Here is a 12,471-nt window from a genome sequence, read left to right as displayed (position 1 = left end):
CATGAAACTGCTAATTACATGTACTTACGTGTGTACAGTTGTAAAAACTTTCTTCAATGTTTAATTAACCTTGGTCTCTTGGTTATAAAAGGGGGAACAGTAACAGGGTTCAGTCAATCCCATCACTATTTTTTGCGACAGTCTAAAATACAAATTATAATGAATAATGATTAGTGGATGAGCAATGTCCTTGTACAACTACTCATAATCGTAGGAAAGCATTTTTCAAAGGCCACCCCAAATCAGAGAAATTATTCACTCTATTGTTCATCTATACAGAGAAAATCAAAATTACAAAAATAAAAATTACCTTTCCCATCTAGCATTAAATACGAACACATAGCTCATCAAGCATCGATCCTCACCCTGTTGTGTATTCATCTTTGATCAGAACATAGTGTACTCAGACTACTTTGTGTACGCCATCACCCATATCTGATGAAAGAGGAGGAGAGAAATTGAGACATTGTGAAGATGTGGATTTATAGTACATATGGGTACAATCTCAGTTGAGTGTTGCAGTTTTAATTAACATAACCAATAAGAGAAAACATTTAGATGGCTTGAGAAACCTCAGCATAGCCCTGATGAAGGCTAGCACATCTCCATATGCGTACCATTGTCTATGTAAAACTGCTAGTTACATATATATCTTTATGTGCCTACAGTTGGACACACGGGCCTTGAGTCTGGGCACGTGTACACGCCACGCAACTACATGAGTTGATTGATCAACGTTAGTTAGTCCAGGCAACGTCCAAAATTAGATGATTGGTTGTCTTTTTGTTTGACAAACTGTGCATATATACTGGAAAGATGTACAGAATATGAACAGATTTAATAATTTATAAAAAAAGTACATATGAGATTTCCTTATTGAGAACACAAAGACACTGGAAAAGGAGGACAACAGATTGCAAGTGCTGGATAAAAATTGACCTAACAAAAGTGGTTATGATTCACATGCTGTCGAAGAGACTAAAACAGATGTATTAATCCAGCAACATCAGCAGCTATATTACCTTACACTCATTATCAGGAACTATAAATCCTCTGTTTCTTCCACGAACTGGCTAGAGTATGAACTCTCGCCAAATTGCATTAAATTCATGCGTATAGTAATTACACTTGCAAGGGAAAGCATGAGGCAATTCATGCGTATAGTAATATGGTAGTAGTACTCCCTGGCAGTACAACGGGCTAATAGATGGGTGGAGTCCATAGCAAATATATATAAATATATGGTAGTAGTAGTCCTTTTGCTTTACGCTGTCCTAATTAACCAAATATAAATATCAGTAGTTCAAACACTTACAGGTTCGGACATTTATATCGCCATCTTGTGGAGAGAAACGCTTACATAACGATACGACATCACCTCCAATCATTCGCTCGCTGTTAGTGGTTCGACACTAACCTCTATATATGAACAACAATTACTTAATGTCAACAATAACCCCTGTAATGCCTGTACATATTACAATCCTTCCTCAATTATTTTCATGTTCGACATAAAGAGTCAATGCATTTTATTGGTACTTGTAGATCAGTACATACCATATTGCTAACTCTGAGACTTGATGATCTTGTCCTCAGAGTTTGATAGATATATCTGGTAGTAAAATAAATTGTTGGCTCCGATAGGAATTTCATCAGGCATCTAGTGAACAAATAGAAAATATATAGCCTGAAAATATTATACAGGAAACTTATAAATCTGCAAACGTGGATCACCAATCCTGCAATGGAGGTATCCATAACACAACTAATTAAGACACCACAGTGGCATCATGTAGAGGCTATGCTTATTACGTAATCAAATATCTGGATACAGGAAAAAAAATTAAGGCGGCCACTGCTACCAAAAGAATCATATTGGGAGGCAGCATGTCATGTTGGACTGGTAGTAAAATGGATGTTCACAACGTGTTCTAGTCATGGAGTTTATCATCCCAAGATTATGTTTCGTTGATGATCCCAGGACCAGGAGGAAAAGATCGGCCTAGACATGATTTGCTGGCTTGCTGCCAATATAGGTACGGCAAGTGTTTACACAGCAGGAGACAACTTTGCACATCTAAACTGAGGAGGAGCAGTTACTTGATATAGATGCGAACAACATCAGCGGACTTGGAAGATTTTATCATCAGAAAAATAACATGCTTGTGTTCCTACTGTTTCTCCGACAAAGTGGGCATCAGTGCTAGCAACCCTACGTGCTTGCCTTCGTCTCTTTGTCCTACAAAATTAGACATGTTAGCAATGGCATGCGGCAGGTGGGGTCCACACCAGGAAAGGCTCAAGAAGGTCAGAATAGACTCCCATAAAATTCTTCGCAATGGCATGTGGCAGGACTTCAAGTAAAGCCGCCCGTGGCTGTCCTGGCGGAGGCTAGATCAGTTGTGGATCGATTGAACAATAGAATAGCCGATCCGAAGAGGAACACGATATGGACTTTGCATGAGTGTGTTTTTGTAGAGACCTACATGGGAAGGCAAGATATTTTCCGATTAACTAAGTAGAGAAGGGAGAGTCCTGAGAGAGAGAGAGTGAGGTACATGCAAAAGAGAGAGACATGCGAGATTGAGCCCGGGAAAAAAGGATACGTGAGAGACTTGGACAGGTTGAGCAGGGAAAAAGGGCTTATGTGAGAGCAGATATCTGGGAGGAGCTGCACTGACCCTCCTTCTTCCTGGGTGTCATGATCTCTTCTTCTACCTCATAGGCCGGAAGCAGTCCACAATAGTTCGCCATTGCTGCAGTCGCCAGGGAGTGGAGCGATTGGGGAATTGGATTCCATGTCAGCGCCATTGTTGATTCTACAAATTATGCGGTTTGGAAAACACACCTTCATCCTTCTATAGAGCTCGAACACAACAGAAAAGATACAACTGGTTCAAGTACAAACAAGAAAAAATCAAATAGTGGTTGGAGACGAACCTGAACAACATGAGGAAAATAATTATAATGTGATAGGCCCCTTACGTGCATCAGATCCATGCCCCAACTCGCTTCCTCCTTAAGAGAGACATAGATTTGTTTTCAGGGAGAAGAGAGACGATAGGGCACTCAGTCAAGCATGCACATGTACCCCCAAAATCATGGAAACAGGAGATAGAAATCAATAAGAGAGACAAAACAAACCAATTCGTTCCATTGGCACATGTTACTCCACAATTTTCATGTGACTTGAAAAACCATAGTCAATCAGTAAGTAAAAGAAGGAGAAAATTAGCATATAGAAATTAACAAAATAATTCACTCTAGCAGTCTAGCCAGGCAGCCACACTATAGCAGTCATGAGATTGACATAATTTTCCTAGATTCAAGAAATCTAGAAACTTCATCTCCTACCTTCTGCTCATCCTCCATACTTGATCATGTGCTACAACGTCCATAGAGTCCACACACCCACCAATTAGAGTGCAGCCTAGGAGGACGTAGATGTTCCATCTTCTCCATAATCTGCTCCAAGGGGCCAACTGCACCCAAGAACTCTGTATCCTCAATGACAACAGCGGCCAGCCAATCTGCTTGAAACTGTCATCTATACACTTCCTCCGCTGCACCACCAAGCTCCAGTCTGATTCATCAATATGGCTAAAAAGAAAACCAGATTGGATCACAGAGGCTTTGGAGATTTAAAGGTTGAAGAGAAGGAATAGGGGAATAGATTAGATTGGATCGCGAGGGGTGAGGAAAGGCTGTAGCTCGGCTTTGGATGGAAGGGCATTGGAAGGAGAAGGCATAGGGAGAAAAATACTGTGTGAGGGTTCTTTTGGGAAGGATTGACGCTGGAGTTTTATAGGAATATGATAGATTCTTTTGATTGTTTTTTTGAAAGGTGCTCTAGATTGCTTTTTTACAGCAAACGTTATGTTGGTTTTTTCTTTGATTGCAAGGCTTATATGGGTGGATCTACACCGTTATAATTCGGGCCCAATAGATGAACGGCCAGTAATTTCTAATTAATATGGTAATTTCTGGGGAGTCCAAAATTAGTATAGGCATAGATTTGTCCTGTTAGGAACAACCTAACTGGTGTTAGATGTTTGGACAAAATAGAAAGAGGTTTATTTAGAAGCTCGAACATTTGACTAGCGTAAAGAAAGGTATTTGCAGACTATTGGATAAATTTTCCGAAAATAACGGACTTCGGTGTGTTACCAGAGAAACGATCTCATGCTGCAGTGGTAGTTCCCTCTTGAACAAGTTCCCTGGTTTAGTTTTCCACAATGCGAGCACACTGCAAATGATGATGTATTTTGACAACATCAATTATGGAACCAGATATGAATGCAAATTAATTTCAACAACATAGAATTCAATACCTATGCATGAATTGCTGAAGATGCGTCAGATCATGAGCGTTTGTTGACTCTCTGAGAGAATCGATGTAGTAAACCGCGTTCTTGGTTGGAACAATGAATACCAATATCCAGTGATTGCTACATATTAAGAAAGCGTATGAATTATGTCAAAATCTGAAAGACAATAAGTGTATGTGTGATTGTTTACTTGACTTTCCATTCATGATATGGCCAGAGAAATGATTCTGCATGGGATGTGTTTTCGAAGAGACGAACGACCGTGTTAACGGCCCACTCCTGTAGGTCCTTAGCATGTATTGTTGTGCCATTTGCTAATTCAGGATCTATGAAATATGCACCCTCCGTTTTTCTTCTCTGCGCGTTCAATCCCCTGAGAGGAATAGAATGCAGTTAGATCTTTATCATTTACAGCCTTGTATGGAGAAGTTGATCAGAGTTTGTTAAGTACTTACAAAATCAAGCATCTAACAAAGAGTGGCATCAAGCACATTGAAGTTGAAGAAGAGATGTAAGCCCTCGAAACTCACATTGATGGAACCAACATCGTGTCGAACATGATCTCTATTGTAGTGGACTAGCAAAGCATGATGACCTGTTGACATTTGATCCATGCAATATTCATGTAACTCGGGGCAACTGGAGATGCACTCATCAAAGTATTCGCCAACAAGAAATGGCTGACCATGGACGTAATTGAGTGCTTCAAGTATGTCTGCTTTACTTTTAGCAAGCAACAAACGTACTTCTTCATCATCCATGGCATCAGAAATAATATTACTCCCTGATTCGAACAAGCTGTTGTTAATTTGGTTCTGGCGATGAGTTATTTAAGTAAAAGGCAATCGTTCTCTTTCCTCTTCACTCTCCCGCTGTGCTTCCTCGTGGTCATGGGTGTAGCTTTTTTGGCCACTTCCTTCTTAGTACTTGAAGCATTTCCGGCAGAACGTCTGGTTTCCTGCAAGGTAGACTGCCGAGCAGATAGTGAAGCTTGGACGGACTACTTAGCAGACGGTTTATCTATGCCGGACCGCTGAGCTGGCGGTGCTGCTGGGACGGACAGCTGGGTTGTAGGAGCAGAGGCATTAGACTGCTGACCATGCGTTGAAGCTATGTCGAGTTTCTGCGCAGGTGGTGCCAACTTGTCGGTGTGCTGAGGAGGCCGTGCCAACACGTTGGTTTGCTGAGCCGGAAGTGCTGACACATTGGTATGCTGATCACGCGACTGCGGACCAAAGGACTGATGAGCAGTCGGTTCTGGACCTACAGGATGCTTAGCAGGCAGTTCCGAAGCATCAGACTGCTTAGCAGTCTGTTCCACCAGGTTAGTCTGCTGAGCATGTGCTGCAGCTGGGTCTCCCCCCATTGCTTCAGTGACCGACATCTGAATCAGTGGTGCGTCTTCAACAGTTTTAGGCCTTGCCACTGGCTGCTTTGGGGCGAAGGATGGCATGGCCTGTATGCCACAAAGTCGGGCCAGCTGATCACAGGTTGATGGATCAGCCCGTGAGAGCTGTTGTGGCAAGGAGAGCATCACTGGTTGAGGGGAGACAATGGTTTCTCTTGGCGGGGCATGAGGGATCTCATCGATGAAATCTATTTCCTTACGTGGCCACTTGATGTGATGTAACAGTGTTTCTCCCAAGGTCCTTTGCTCATCGAAGTCTCCTATGACATTCTTCGAGGCAAATTCATTGAATCTGGGATTTACTTCAGTCACATAGCACATCACACAGCCCGACTTCAATCGCACATTGTCCAAGAAGAGGCCATCTTCCAAGAAGGGTGGGAAAACCCAGGTTGTTGCACATTTTATTGTACCTTCATAATGTGTAAGCATGCCCTTCAGTCTGTCTTTCATTCCATATAGATCAGATATAGCATCATCACGAGCCGCTGCAGTCTCAGTATCGTTGGGGTCAGCTGATGCACAACTACTCTTGTGCAGTGTTGTCGCGCAATAAGCAGCATCTTCCATGCCCGCCTCCCCTCCCATCTGCTGGCTATCTATCAATGTTAGAGTCTACTGCATCATCATTGACTCCTCAACATCCTTTCGAACAGCCAAATAAATCTCCTTCCTCAACCTTTCATACAATGCATTCTGCTTCATTTCACTCCTCGCTTTTTCATGCTGAGCCTCTCTTCTTTGCTGAGTGTGAAAGCCCTCTTGTGTGGGACATTAACACCTATACCCCTTGCACGGCCAGGGGGCTCTTTTGTTTCCAAAGCAATGGATAGAATGTCACATGGCCCTGAGTTCCTGTAGAACCTTCCGGGGATCTGGGAAGCCTCTAACATTACTTCATACAGTTTGGCATCACGTGCATTTTCAAAGTAATAAGTTCCGTCATCAAGCCTCTTTGCATGTGCCCGCAAGTAGTCTCTAGCGCGTTCTCCCTTAATTTCACTAAAGGTTGGATTCCCACCTGTCGCTACTACTTCTTTGTCCTCCTATTACCATATCAGTTTCATGCCGTAGTATCCTGCCACACCCATACGGTGGGGGTGTATGTTCTTCTTCTGAAGTTCCGATTGCTTGAAACTCTTCTCAGCAAACTCTTTAGTTGCCCTGACCCTTTTGAATTCTGCCCAGTCTACCTTTGTAATTTGGGGGTATGCGGGGATTGGGTCCTTGCCTTCACTCAAGTACTTCTTGTACAACATGTGCTTCCAGTTTCTCCAAGCATCCCTAGCCTTCTTCAGTGTAGTGTGTTCCACCTGCATTCTCCACTGCTCTGGAACGTTGAAGTGATCCATGATCCCCCGGACTATCCTTCACTGTGTTTCTGTCTCAGCCTTCCGAAACCCCGGAAGATTAATGTTGAGCCTTGCCCTGCCAACAAATCCACACACACTCTTGAACCTCATGCGTGCTTTATCTGGTTTAGTTGGAGCCCAAGACTTTAAATCAATCTCGGTTACTTCATATACACCTTTAGGCTAGTGTGTGGGCTTCCTTGGAGCGTTCCTCCGTGTCCTGATCGGAAGGGTAATTGTTGCAGCTATATCCCATTCAAGACTACTTGATCCCTCACAATCTGCTGAAGACCTAGGGTTGTTCGAATCAGATGAAGATACATGGCCTGAAGCATGAGTGTTGTCTCTACTACTCGACATCTACAGAGAACACATGTGAAACTCAGGAAAGGACGATAAGCATAAAACTAACAACTTGGTATCAAGCTTTCTAATCATGCCATGCTATAATTTAGAAAATGTACGACTAATTTGTTAAGTTTGTGTGACTCAGGCGCCCGTGATCGGTAAATAGGCAGTAACTTATTGGAACAAATACAACTTATATGTAGTAAGGAAGGTAGATAATGAACATATACGCTCTCCATTATTTTATAGCCAATTTGGGAACATACAGAACGAAATTGGAAGAGGAATTGTGAGGAAATATGCCTCACCGCGATGGAGAGCGGTAACTAACATGCTTCTTAATGCAAACCCGGCCGGACCACAGGAGAGGCGAGGGTTACAACATCGATATGCTCGAGGGTGGCTGGTGAGAAAACAAAGACGGTGAGGCGTGGGCCGTCGCGTGTTGGAAACAACAGTGGAGGTAGGCTTGACATCGAAGAGCGGGCACACGGCTAGGGTGTGCATGGCGGCGCCGGAGAGGGTTCTGCCGTGGATCTGGGGGAGGGGGAGCTGGCGAAGGAGATTGGGTGGACTAGTTGAGTGAAACACGGGCGGACAGTGGGGGTGTTGGGGAATCCGGGTGTTGGCGGCCTAGGTGAAAAGGGTGAAAAATATCCCCGGTCGCCGCGCGCACGGAAAGGCCTATGCAAACGGTTGCCTCTAAGCGCTCGTGTGCACAAACAGAATAATTTTGTTTGACATGAAGACGTACTAAGTTTTAAATGAAGACGTGAGTTCATCATTTCGCCTCTAAATTTTTCCCACATAAACCAATCACAATTTTACCACAGGTTTGATTTGCTGGCGCATTTCAGGTCTCGTGTGCTTTATGTAAGACATTTTTTGGCATTTACCATGCATGTTGGCATATAAATCAATTCCTAGCCAGACTGCATTTCCTGTCGAAAGGGATGAGGATTGCCGTTCAATCTGGGAGCATCCAATGGTGCAGACGTATGATCCATGGGGTTTGGGTTCTGGCCAATCACAATGCATGAGTCAGATCACACGCGCAGCAAAGGGGGGCATCGGCCACAGTTTGGTAGGCACACGGCTTTCGTGTGTGAACCGTGTGCTATTTGAAAACATTTTTTGGGAGGGGCTATTTTAAAAAATTTACATGTGCTATCGAAAGGGATGAGGATCGCCGTTCGATCAAGGAGAATCCAACAGTGCATACGTAACTCAGATCGCGCGTGTGGAAGAGGTGGGGGGTGCATCAGCCACGGTTTAGTGGACACACGGCTTTCGTGAGTGAACCGTGTGCTCTTTGAAATCATTTACATTACGTAACATCATATTTTTGTTCGAATGAAAACATGAGTTCATCATTTCGCCTCCAATTTTTTTCCACGGTAAGAAATCACGAGTATAGTGGAGAGTGTCATATACTAGTATCATACTAGTGTATGATACTACCTTTAATTAATTACAGCGCATAGTATAATACATAGAGTATAGTATCATATATAGATCATATTTATTTCCATGCATGACACAAATTAGCATCGCATTTAACATGATACGGTATCTACCTATATGTTACTCTAACCCTCTTTATATATATTTAATTCTTTGCCACATCAGCATACTTGCTATTTCCGAGTGCATGACACCGTCGGCTATGATACCACCACTATGGCCAGCCTTATATAGTGGGCAGTATCATATACTATATATATAGTATCATGCATAAGATACTAGTGTATGATACTACGTACATACCTTCATAGTGCATATATAGTATCATAGAGTAGTATATATCATATATGGCCGTATTTATGGCCATGCATGACACAAAGTAGTATAGCATTTGTTATATATATATATATATATGTTACGATATCTACCTATGTTACTGCTTCTTTGCCACATCATCATATTTTCTATTCCCGAGTGCATGATACCGGCTATGATACCCCCACTATGGCCACCCTAATAAGGCTGGTCGTAATATGGGAGTATCAAGCGGTATGATGCATGCCAACTAGACTTTTTGGATGATGTGGCACACAGTTAAATGAGGAAAGAGAGGTGTGGTATCATATCATGATATCGTATCATATTAAATGTTGTGCTACTTTGTGTCATGCATGGCAATTAATAAGGCAACCTACGATACTAACTTATGATACTATGCATGCACGCATTACGGAGGTATTGCCGATCATATCTATACCTACTATTAAAGGGAGGTGATATTCTTGGGTTTGTCCCGCTTTTTTGGTCCCGCTTTAATTAATTTTACGTATTTTTTTGAGAAGGGAGGTGATATTCTTGGTTTCGTCCTGCTTTTTTTGTCCCCGCTTCAATTAATATCACGTATTTTTTGAGACAATTAATTTCACGTATGCTATTTGGTTTCATTACTTGCCACCTATTTTGGCCCAACGGAGGAAGCCCACCTCGCGGTGCATTGTGGCCCAGGTCTGGAGATGGCAAAAAAATAAAATTGCCGATGGAAGGGTTTGATCTCATAACCTGCCAACCAGCCACGCACAGTTTGTCCAACTGACCCAGCTACAGATATGGAAGGATTGTTTTCTTCTCCTGTTGCAACGCACGGGCCTTTTTGCTAGTACTAGTATCATGCATATATACTCACTGCTTTCCGGTTTATAGGCTTATCTCAGAATTTTAGTTTTTCCATTTTATAAGGCCTAATTTGGTTGTTCCCTATCACATATTCAAATTCCAAGGTGCATTAAATGATTGCATGCAAGTATTAAGAGAAAGTTGACCAATGCATCTACTTTATGCATGCATGTATTGCCATTAATACATTGGAAAACATAATTTTTTGAGGAAAACAAAAGCATTAATTGGGTGTTTTTGTAAACTACAAAAAGTATTCCACCACTCACCATCTACCTTGGTTGGTGAGATTTTTGAATTGAGCCATATAAAGCTGGTTGTAATGAGGAGTATCATATACTAGTATCATGCATATGATATATACTATGATACTACTTCCGTAATGCATAATATCATAAGTTAGTATCTTAGTTGCCTTATTAATTGCCATGCATCAAACAAAGTAGTACAACATTTAATATGACATGGTATCATGATATGATACCACATCCTCTCTTTCCTCATTTAATTGTGTGCCACATCATCCAAAAAGTCTAGCTGGCATGCATGATACCGCTTATGATACTACCATTATAACCAACCTAAACTGGAAAGGAGGGAGTAATACTAGCTAGTCTATGATATAATAGCTACCTCACTAAGAGCATGATTAATAATATAGCCAAGGCTCGGCTATAAGACCCCGCTCCCACGGAAGGGTAGGACAAAATATGGCATGCAAGTTCTTTTTCATAAGCATGTATGACTATATTCGGAATACATGCCTACATTACATTGATGAGTTGGAGCTAGTTCTGTGTCACCCTATGTTATAACTGTTGCATGAATAATCGCATCCGACATAATTCTCCATTACCGATCCATTGCCTATGAGCTTTTCATATATTGTTCTTCGCGTATTTACTTTTCCGCTTCTACTATTACAATCACTATAAAACCCAAAAATATTACTTTTGCTACCGTTACCACTACTATCATATTACTTTTCTACTAAATACCTTGCTATAGATATTAAGTTTCCAGGTATGGTTGAATTGACAACTCAGCTGCTAATACTTGAGAGTATTCTTTGGCTCCCCTTGTGTCGAATCAATAAATTTGGGTTGAATACTCTACCCTCGAAAACTGTTGCGATCCCCTATACTTGTGGGTTATCAAGCTCCAAAGTTGTAACATAGCTAGTTACTACTAGTATGAGTAACATCACACATATATATCATGGCAAGATGTGTCTATAGCCTAATAAATGAAGTGTTGCATGTTACCACACACATATGTTACTCCCCACTATAGAGGTAGTAACATAGACTAGTAACATGGGCATGTTACTAGTCTATGTTACTACCCATTGTGGCTAGTCTTAATAGTAGTATGAGTAACATCACACATCTCAAGGCAAGATGAGTCTATAGCCTAATAAATGAAGTGTTGCATGTTACTACACATATGTTACTCCCCACTATAGAGGTAGTAACATAGACTAGTAACATTCTATGTTACTACCCATTGTGGCTAGTCTTATGTCACTCTATTGTAATTGCTCTAATGCATAGTATCATAGAGTAGCTAGTATCATATGTAGTACTTTATTTATGGTGTCATGCATGACACATAGTAGCATAGCATTTATTGTGATACGGTTTCATGATATGATACTTAACCCTCTCTTTCTTCATTTAATTAATTCTATGACAACTCATCAAAATTGCCTAGTTGGCATGCATGATACTAGCTATGATACCCCCTTACTATCAGCCTAGCAAAGAAGGTGTACAGATCATTTGTGCGTCGCTTTGTGAGTTTTCATCCATTTGTTTGAGAAGCGGGGAGAAGTTTCAAACATTTCAGCCACGAGGTGCGGCCACTAGCATAGGCCTAGTTGGTATTTTAATTACAGGAAATACAGATGGAGTTCGGACATCATCAAAATCGATGTGCGTTCTCTCATGACCCCATGGAAAAAATTTGGTAAAGTTTGGCACAAGTTTTGATGACCGCTCCTTCCAAACCGGAGCATCTCACATGAAGGATCATGGTTTTCCAAAAGGAGACATGTCAATTCAAACTCCTGTGTTGGTGACTTCGTCGTTTTGCCTCATAAAAATTTCCACGGTTGTCGGATTTCTGGTTCCGGCAAAACCCTTGAGGTTCGAACACAGGGGTGCGCACGAAGATCTCTCCTCCCCCTTGCACTCTCCCTCACCGTGATCTCAAGGCTCAGCGCGTCGAGCTCGTAGAACAAAGGGACACAAGATTTATACTGGTTCGAGCAACCGATGTGGTGTAATACCCTACTCCAGTGTGGTGTGGTGGATTTCCTCTTAAGCTGAGGATGAACAATTACAAGGGAAGAACAGCCTCCTGAGGAGAGGTGCTCTTATGCTTGGTGAGTTTGTGT

At 41.9% G+C, this 12,471-nt stretch overlaps 1 long non-coding RNA gene across 1 annotated transcript; it reads right to left on the bottom strand.

The window, feature by feature from the left end:
- Positions 1–310: 310 nt before the first annotated feature.
- On the bottom strand, positions 311–3,749 carry LOC123152709 (uncharacterized). Its single transcript, XR_006476307.1, has 7 exons — positions 3,355–3,749; positions 2,941–3,018; positions 2,682–2,819; positions 2,101–2,482; positions 1,558–1,687; positions 1,316–1,468; positions 311–435 (listed from the first exon to the last, which is right to left on the bottom strand). It is a non-coding gene; the product is annotated as an uncharacterized lncRNA (long non-coding RNA).
- Positions 3,750–12,471: the final 8,722 nt, after the last annotated feature.

The sequence above is a fragment of the Triticum aestivum genome, chromosome 7A, assembly GCF_018294505.1.
Source record: "Triticum aestivum cultivar Chinese Spring chromosome 7A, IWGSC CS RefSeq v2.1, whole genome shotgun sequence".
Classification (NCBI taxonomy): domain Eukaryota; kingdom Viridiplantae; phylum Streptophyta; class Magnoliopsida; order Poales; family Poaceae; genus Triticum; species Triticum aestivum.
The sequence above is the reverse complement of the archived record's forward strand: the minus strand, read 5'-3'. Positions and strand labels throughout refer to the sequence as shown.